At 42.9% G+C, this 9,432-nt stretch overlaps 1 long non-coding RNA gene across 1 annotated transcript in view; it reads left to right on the top strand.

The window, feature by feature from the left end:
* Nucleotides 1-1,407: 1,407 nt before the first annotated feature.
* LOC117361904 overlaps nucleotides 1,408-9,432 on the top strand; it is a 97,230-nt gene continuing 89,205 nt past the window's right edge. Inside the window, exon 1 of the long non-coding RNA XR_004539743.1 lies at nucleotides 1,408-1,477. This is a non-coding gene — a long non-coding RNA (uncharacterized LOC117361904). The remainder of the gene's footprint in view (nucleotides 1,478-9,432) is intronic.

The raw sequence follows: 9,432 nt of genomic DNA, 5'->3' as shown, positions 1-9,432 counted from the left end.
AACAGGATTTTCCCTACTTTAGTCACCCTGAGCCACAGGCACCAGAAATATAGGCTTTATACCACCTAAAACACAGTATTTTAAACAAAACTGCAGGTTCTATCAGTGCTACCCTAAAACACAGGATTTATAACAGAATTTTCCCTACTTTAGTCACCCTGAGCCACAGGTACCAGAAATATAGGCTCTATACCACCTAAAACACAGTATTTTAAACAAAAATGCAGGAAGAGGAAATAAGATTTAACAGAGGAAAGAGAAGGATTTTTTTGTGCTTTTTTATATTTTTTTTAGTAAGAAACAGGGAGGAGAAGAGAAATTAAGCAGATATAATGCTGAAAACCAGTCAAAAGAGCAGAATATGAAATGCTGAGTAACTTAGCTTTTAGATGTTTACAGGGCAGCCTTGTTCACAGCAAAAGACAGAATGGAATTACCAAAATCAGAATGATGTGCACAAATAAAAGTGTCCTCCAACTCATCTGATGGTATAATAATCTTTATTCATCCAATGACACAATCAGGGCAGGATTAATCAATAGGCCAAGTAGGCACGTGCCTAGGGACCAAAATGGTCAGGGGCGCCCGATGAAGGAGGCCATCAACATTGTTTTTTCCAAACGGCAATGGGCCCCTCCAGCATGGATCGGCAACGCGGCCCCCGCCCCATCGACGGAAAGTAAGACAAGCAAGCAAGGCGGGTAGGAAAGGCAACGGGAACTGTAATTGTGCAAGCGGTGCTGCTTGCCGAAAGCTTCCCTCTGACGCAGCTTTCTGTTTCCGCCTGGGGCATTGTGGGTGGTGCGGGGCAGGGAGGCCCAGTGTACTTGTGTGCCTAGGGGCCCTCGATGAATTAATCCTGCGCTTGACACAATGGTTCATCCAACGACTCAATGACTCGACATGCAGATGTAGCAGGACGCTCGTCACTTTGCCTGATATCAAGTACATGGTTACAAGCATTTCTGCATGACATCTCTCATTGATTTTTGTTTGCAGTTTGGCAACACCTTTTGAGTGGAAGCACTATTCAAACATTCGTTGATATTACTGTTGGAGGCTCTTAAGATTCCTGAGGCAGGCCTGTTGGGCCGAAACATGTGCATGTCGAGTCATTGAGTCGTTGGATGAACCATTGTGTCATTGGATGAATAAAGATTTTTATACCATCAGATGAGTTGGAGGACACTTATTTGCGCACATCATTCTGATTTGGACAATTCCATTCTGTCTTCTGCATATCTGTGTTTGTGGTTTTGTTTTCCCCTGTTTTGTTTCTCCTCCTGTAACAAATTCATACAGGAAGTTGTGGCTGGTCATTAGTCTTCTGACACCATATAGAGAAAATAGGTGTAGCCTGTGCCCCACGGCCTTCTTACTGATGGTTGTGTTTCTATTTTTCAGCCACGGGGAACCTCCAAGTGCTAGATCTTCTGACGAAGCTGTTATGAAGTGAAACGGGGATGCTCCATTGAAAGTAATTATTGTAGCCCAGAACTTTCATGGCCCCGGCTGTTTACCCACCAGCTTAAAAAGCTAAGTAACTTTTAAATGCAAATTGATAGTTATAAAGTTACTAACAATATATATTTACTAACTGGGGGTTTCATATAAGGACCAATGATAGCGCACGTTTGTGACCAGACAAGATTTTTCTGTATCTGGCACCTGTGAGCACTTGAGGTCTTTTTCCCTCACAAAACAACCATTGGAATTTCCATACCTTGTTGTGTATATTAGTTGCTTTGACTTAGTTGTGAAGGATTTTTTCAGTATATCCAAAAATCTCTTCCACACCAGAATCTCCTTGAACCATTCTGAGGTATATAGATGAGAATCCTCCAAATCTGCCATATACGGAGTGGCTAACGATGGGGCTAGAGATGCCCCCATCGCGATACCATGGACTTGTTGATAAAAAGCTCCATCAAACCCAAAAAAACTCTGAGTACTAATGTAGCCAATTCCATCAAGAAAGAGGCTGAAAGTCTTGTGTTAAAGGTTTGGTTTGTAAATAGCTTATATAAATATAGAGCTTTCTCAGTTGGTATCATAGTACAGTATATAAAGCTGTGACGTCCATGGTAATCAACTGCCATTGAGGTTATATAAAGAATAACTTAAATAAAATAGAAAATGAATATTAAGACAATATTGCAAAGGGATCAATGAGGATTACATCATGTTAAGCTACTCGATTGGCAGTCTGAAGATCCCCCAAATTGCTATATTGCCACATCGCTACACTCTTTCCTTCAAGGCAGCACAGGGGCTGCCGTATTGGAAATGGGAGTTTTCTACTATGTCCTTATAGGTTTCCTCTATATACCTCTCCGTCTGCCTCAGCTCCTCTAAGTCTGCTAGTTTAGCCTCTGAGAGCTAGGAGCTCTTTCCATTGCATGCACACATATAATCTCCCACCAACTGAAGATAATCATATACGTGACACTCAGTGCAAAAGACCAGATAGCACCCCCTCTCACTGCTAGACCACTGTCTGCTTTGCATTTTAATACTGGTGAGTTATTTAATTAAACACCTGAAAACTTGGCTCTTTTCAAAAATCTAACACCTCCTGCTCTCTAGGACCCTTGTCCCTCTCTTTCTTCTTGTTCCTTTCCTATAACCCTTCATTGGAGTTCCTTTCTTCCTAACTCTGTAAACCGTGCCGAGCTCTACGCTTGTGGAGATGGCTTAGTTTAGTTTAGTTTAGATAGTGGGGTTATTAGACTAATATAACAAACCTTCAGATTATGTGGTATATTGTATGCATTTATTTAGTGTTTGCTTCTCAGCAAACCATTTTCCGACTATAAAATCCGCTAGACAAACTGAAAAATGTTTTACAAAATTACAACCAAAATATTTTTTAAAAACCCCAACAAAAAAACATTTTTCGAACAGTTCTTCCATAAATGACCATAAGATGGCAGTGTTTCATATGCCAGTCCTTGTATCTCTGAAATGTCTCTACATAGTGTGCCGTGATCAGGAAGCTCTGTTTCCCTTTCTGCCTAATGCTGGATGCTGTTTTAGTGAGGTACAAAATTCATGAAAGTGAATATCATAGGGCATAGTCATTCTAATCTGCCTATGGTTAGGTAGTGTGTCTTGGAGTAGACCTGATCTTGCATCAACATCTTTGAATTAAAAGGAATCACAACAACAATGAGATAATTATCAAAAGATGCAATCCATGTGAAAACCAATTGAAGCACATTTCACAATTTCACAAGTACATGCTGTACATCTGTAAAGTGTGCTAGCCTATCAATTCCATTGTCTCTGGATTCTATATCCAACATATGCAAGGCTGAAATACATATAATCAGAAAATCATTGGTTAATATAATGTTGGTAACACAAATAAGTTAGAGCTATTTTCTTATTGACAGTCCTCATGACCTTGGGGAAGTTACTTCATCTCCTGTTGTAACAGAGTTTCCAAGGGGGCCAGCTTTTTCAGCGGAAGATTTAGGGCACATCCATCCCCGCCCACAGCTCCACCCCTGGCACACCTCACAGTTTTAAGGCATCGCCTGCTGCTACTGGAAGGGGAAGCTGCTCAGCGGGAGATTCCAGCTCCCCATTGGAAGTGCAGGAGCTAACCTACAAAAATACAGGAGACCTGGCAAGTCTGTTGTAAGCTTTGTAGTGCACTGTTCTTCAACCACCGGTCTGTGGACCGGTGCCGGTCCACAGAAATTTCCTGCTGGTCCACAGGGCCAGCACATGCATCAGGCCCAAAACAGTGTTCTTCAACCGCCGGTCCATGGTGCGATCGATGCGGCGTTATATTCAAGCCAGCTCTCTCTTCCTCATAGGCAGTGGCTCCTACGCGCGTCCTGCGCCTGAACCGGAAGCCTTCTCCGGAAGCCTTCTCTCTGACGTTTCAACGTCAGAGGGAAGGCTTCCAGATTAGGCACAGGACGTGCAAGGAGCCACTGCCCGCAGCTTTGTGCACTGCATCAGTGAGGAAGAGGGAGCCGGCCTGAAGATAATACCGGGGGCATCATAAAATGGCAAGGCAGGAGCAGGCCAGAAGGTAAGGCATGGAGGGAGGGAGACAACAAAGGTAGGGGGGAATGATTTTATATTTGAATTTAGTGATTGAATTATGTCAATTTTGAGAATTTACATCTGCTGTCAGTGTGCTTTGTGTAGTTTAATTTTGTGGTTAACCATTATGTGTTGTTAAAAAGATTATATTGTGTATCTGTGAAAAATGAATGGAAAAAATAGTGTTACAATTAGTTCTATTATGGGGGCGGGGTCTGGGGTGGAGACTGGGTAGAGATGGGCGAGGTATGGCCCACGACTTAGCCCAGTGTTCTTCAACCGCCGGTCCACGGACCGATGCCGGTCCACAAAATAATTATTTTATTTCCGCCGGTCCATAGGTGTAAAAAGGTTGAAGAACACTGTTGTAGTGCATATATGGTCCTGTCATCATGGTATAGTACACTGTCTCTCAAACTGTGTGGCATGGCACAGAAGTGTGCTCCAAAGAAATTCCAGGTGTGCCACGAGAAATTCCAGAATTTTACTTTATTTTTAAAGATTCCCTTCATAAATATACACTAGAATAGGTGACATGTACACAATTCGAAACCTAGCCTCTCTATGTATCCAACCCTAAAAGTGTAACTTCCTGGAAATGTCCAGCCATCTTCAATTGTAATCCGCTTAGAACTGCAAGGTACAGGCGGAATAGAAGTCTCTAATGTAATGTAAAGAGACCGTCAATGTTATGAGCGTTTGTGTGCATAAGGATACAACTGCCCAGCCAAGCATCATTCTTTGATGTGATTTGGTCCTTGAAAACTAATGGCAAGTAATTTTAATTTTATTTTTTATGCAGTAGTTAACTTAACTTGAGCAACAAAGCAATCAAGGCTTTGTTATTGTTTTGGATCTTCTTATCTTTGCAAATTTAGATTTTCAGCTCTGCCAGAAATTAAATCGAAAAAAAAAAGAGAACGACTACAGATGGTGGATGATGAAATGCATGTTTGTTTGTAGACTATCGAGCCACATTTTGAGTTACTGTGCAATCAAAAACAAGCATTGATTAGCGATTCTGTTCTATCTACTTTAGTTTCACCGTTGTTACAATTACCCATACGTAGCTTAAAGAACTTTAAATAAATAACTCTCAAATTTCATTTTTTGTTGATTTTGCAATTTTATAATTTCAATTATAATGTGCCGCAAAAAACATGTGCTCCGTTTAGTGTGCCGGAGCTAAAAATGTTTGAGCGACACTGATGTACTACTATGTACATCCAGAAGCACATAGTGGAGGTAATTTTAGAAGCTTTACGTGCAATCTGTATGTGGAAATACCCTGGTTTCCCGAAAATAAGCCCTAGCATGCCCTAAGATGCTCCTAATATAAGCTCTACTCCCAAAATAAGCCCTAGTTAAAATTGACCCCCGAAGCCCCCCCCCCTCCGATTGTCCCCAACACTCCCTGACTCCATCCTCGACATTAGTGCTGCCCAATTCACTGAAAAAAATCAGACTCGTCAATTCAGCAACCCCCATCCCTGCTGCTTTAGGAGGCCTCGGAGCGGAGGTATATCAGTCTCACGGTGGGAGTGTCGGTGGGGTTCTGCTGCACAAGGGGATGGGTGAGAGGGGAGGAATGATGCTGCACATGGGGGGGAAGGAAAGAGGAAGAATTGGGGTAGAGGAGAGGTAGGGAGAGAGAGATAATTGTTGTATATTGAAAAAAATCAAACAACCCCAAAAATGAGTCCTAGTGCGTATTTTGGACTCCAAATTAATATGACACTGTCTTATTTTTGGGGAAACACGGTAGCAGCATTTACATCTTGTAGATTTAACATTTGCAAATGACAATTTTAGAAAGCCATTGTTTACATGTGTGACTAGCTCAGAATGCACCGATATAATGAGAGCATGGAGTGGGTGGACCCAAAAAATATACAGTGGTACCTTGGTTTACGAGCATAATTCGTTCCAGAAGCATGCTCATAATCCAAAGTACTCGTATATCAAAGTAACTTTCCCCATAGGCCATAATGACAATGCTGACAATTCGTTCCAGAACCCAAAACGTGCCAAGGAACTGGGAGGAAGTGGCGAGGGGTGGCCCAGGGGTTTGTACCTGTCGGGTGTCGGGTGCTGCAGTTTGTAGGTGGCCAGCCGCACGCAACCATTGGGGTCCTTCTACAGCTTCAGGCAGCGCCGCCTCAAGGAGATGCTTCCTCTGTCTGCCAGCCAGCCCTCCGCACCACGCTGGAGAACCCCTGAGCCCACGCAGCTGAGCGCCGTCCCACATGCGTGCCACGTATAAACACACACGACATCGATGATTGCCGTTGTGCGTGATCATACGCAATGGGCAGGTGGGACAGCGCTCGGCTGCGTGGGCTCAGAGGCTCTCCAACATGGTGCGGAAGGCACCCAGCGTGGAAGGCTAGCCGGCAGACGGAAGAGGCATCCCCCCGAAGTGGCGCTGCTTGCAGCTGTAAGTGCTCGTTTACCTGGGTGGCAATCGGTTTGCGAGACAAAAGTTTGCTGAGTGTTTTGCTCGTCTTGCAAAACGCTCGCAAACCGAGGTTGGACTGTACATATATTTCCCGTTCTGGGGAAAGCGTCTATTTTCTGAAATTTTCCTGTTAGTTTTTTACATCTACCCCGAGGCTGGCGTAAGTGCCTGCAGTCAGCTTGCTTGGATCTAGGGTCTCTATCTGTAATTGGCCACCCCCCCCCCCCCTTTCCCTTTACAAAACCGTAGCACAGTTTTAAGTACTGGTTGCGGCGGTAACAGCTGATGCTCATAGAAATTCTGTAAGCATTGGAGCTGTTACTATCATGACCGACACTAATAACACATATAGGGGGGGAGGGGGTGAAGGAACTGACAACTAGACAACTGACCCGTGCAATCTTTCTCTTCAATACCGGTTCCCTTGAATTGTTAACCTCTATCTTTCACCTCTGTTAAGTTATACCTGTTCCTGAAATACCTAGACAACTGACCCGCTCTTCTCTCTCTCCACAATAAAGGTCCCTCCCGATCTCTTATCCATTCCCTCTCCCTTCATAAGTCCGCATAGAACTTCACGGTTCAGCGATTTATATAAACTGTTATTATCATATTGTAATTTTTCACTGTATTTTTGAAATGCATTACTTTTTCCTAACGGGTCCTCTCAGAAATTTCTTAGCATAAACATAGTAACATAGTAGCAAACTGTATAACCTATATTCTCGCTCAGCAAACTGTATATTTATATTTTTGCTTTCTTAAAATTTCTGCACTCTGTATTTCCTCTGATCATCTGCATATTGTAACTCGCTGAACGTTCAGCTTCCTTGATTGTAAACCGCCTAGAAGTCGCAAGATTGTGGCAGTATAGAAGAATAAAGTTATTATTATTATTATTATTAAGTTCATTCAATTTGTACCATCTTTAATCTTTGTAAACCGCATAGAACTTCACGGTCCTGCGTTATATAAGCTGTTATTATTATTACGTATCACCTACCACCTCAAAAATTAAAATAAGTGGTCAATATTCAAAATTTCTTATCCATATAATGGCAGCCGCTAAACAGAAAAGTGTTCTGTCTGCCAGAATGGAGCAAAGGTGAAGCATGGGTGTTCTGCCTAATTTTATGGATAGCCACTGACATTCAGCCTCTAGCTACAGTATATAGCTATGCGATTTAATTTTGGCCAGCAAAAAAAACCCCACCCTAACAACCTATATAGCTATACAGGTAGCAGCTGAATATCACCATTAGCCAGCGAACTGGCAGCATTCACCACCCACTATGGTGAGCACGGGGTCATAATCTGGTCCCCATCCCCACCTGACCCCAATCAATTTGGATCCATCTTCACCCCTTGCCCAGTCAATTCTTGCCATCTCCAGCTCATCCCCACATCTTCTCCATTTCCCATCATATTGCTAGAGATTCAAGGTCCGCCCCCCCCAAACCGTCCATTGTTCTGCCTGGCCCCGCCTATCACTCCACCCCAGCACAGCCAATTAGCGGCCAGAGGCAAAAGGAGTAGCCTCCTAGAGCTGAAGCATCAGGAAAGATCTTCATAAAATGTTATTTCCTGCTGCACCAGGAAGTAGAGATATGTGCAGGACAAAATCTTTTGGTTCATTCAGGCTTTTACTCCAATTTTCAGACTTCAGTACATTTCACATTTACTAAAATAATTTAATGAATATTACAACTTTTTAACATGTACTCATTGGCAATGCATGCTAATTTAAAGAATTAATGTGCATTTACACTTCTCCCTCCGTATTTGCTGTGATAGGGGATTAACAGAACCGCAAATATAGAAAAACCGCGAATAACTTTTTCATATGTTATTCGCTGTTTTCTATTAAAAACCATCGTGAATATAGCGAAACCGCGAATAACATGGTGGGAGGCCTGGCCTGTTCCTGAAGGAAAGGCAAAACACGGTGAAGAAAGTGCTGAATCAGCGATTGTCTCTGTAAACGCTTGGAATCAGCGATTTCTCTATGCAAGCTGATGTAATTTGGGGGGAGGGGCCAGCAAGCTAAAAACCGTGATTGCTGAAACCGCGAATACGGAGGGAGAAGTGTATAGACTAATGTGTTTGAATCTGGTTTGATTTCTTGTAGAGTGTTGTGGGTTTTTTTTGTTGTGATATTAAATTGATTTGCCATGTATTATGCTTTTTAAGGCATGGCCACCAATTGAATGTACTGCATCAAATGTACAACCTCATATGAAAATGATGCATGAGAAGGAGAAGGGCAGGCAGGTAAAGAAGAGGGTGGTAATAGCTAATTTGGAGCCCATGGAAATCCACTTAGGGATGGGAGGATCCCCAGCTGGCACTTTGTTCTTCTTGGAGATTTGGAGTGAGGGCTTTGCTTTTTATGACAGCAGGGAGAGTGTTGGTAGAGCAGTCTGCAAAAATGGAGAGGATAGAGGAATGGCGGCAGAGAGGGGGGCGGGAGAGAAATGGGAGGTTGAGGAAATCCGCAGATGGGTGATTTTAACTAGAGGACAGTCATGAGGATTGGAGGAGAGTTCCCTGAATATTTTTTGGGTTGACTTAGGAGGGTGTTTACTAAGCTACAACAAAGCTTGGTCTTTTGCCCCAGCTTTATTGTATAGTTTTGTATAGCTTTGTTGTATAGTTTACCCCCCCTTCTACGACACTGCGCTAGTTTCTAGCGCAGAGAGCCGCGCTGAATGATCCACAGTGCTCACAACGCTCACAGAGTTCCTATAAGCTGAGACAACTGCATTAGTTTCCGATTCAACAGAGAGTACAATGCAAAGTACTGTCAATAATTCATCAGACTGGGTATCTGAGGGCAGAATGAGATGGTCAGAAGACAAAGTAGTAAGGATACTTCATGCAATAATAATCTACAAATCGGAGAAAATATTTATTCA

The sequence above is a fragment of the Geotrypetes seraphini genome, chromosome 6 (genome assembly GCF_902459505.1).
Source record: "Geotrypetes seraphini chromosome 6, aGeoSer1.1, whole genome shotgun sequence".
NCBI classification, from domain to species: domain Eukaryota; kingdom Metazoa; phylum Chordata; class Amphibia; order Gymnophiona; family Dermophiidae; genus Geotrypetes; species Geotrypetes seraphini.
The sequence above is the reverse complement of the archived record's forward strand: the minus strand, read 5'-3'. Positions and strand labels throughout refer to the sequence as shown.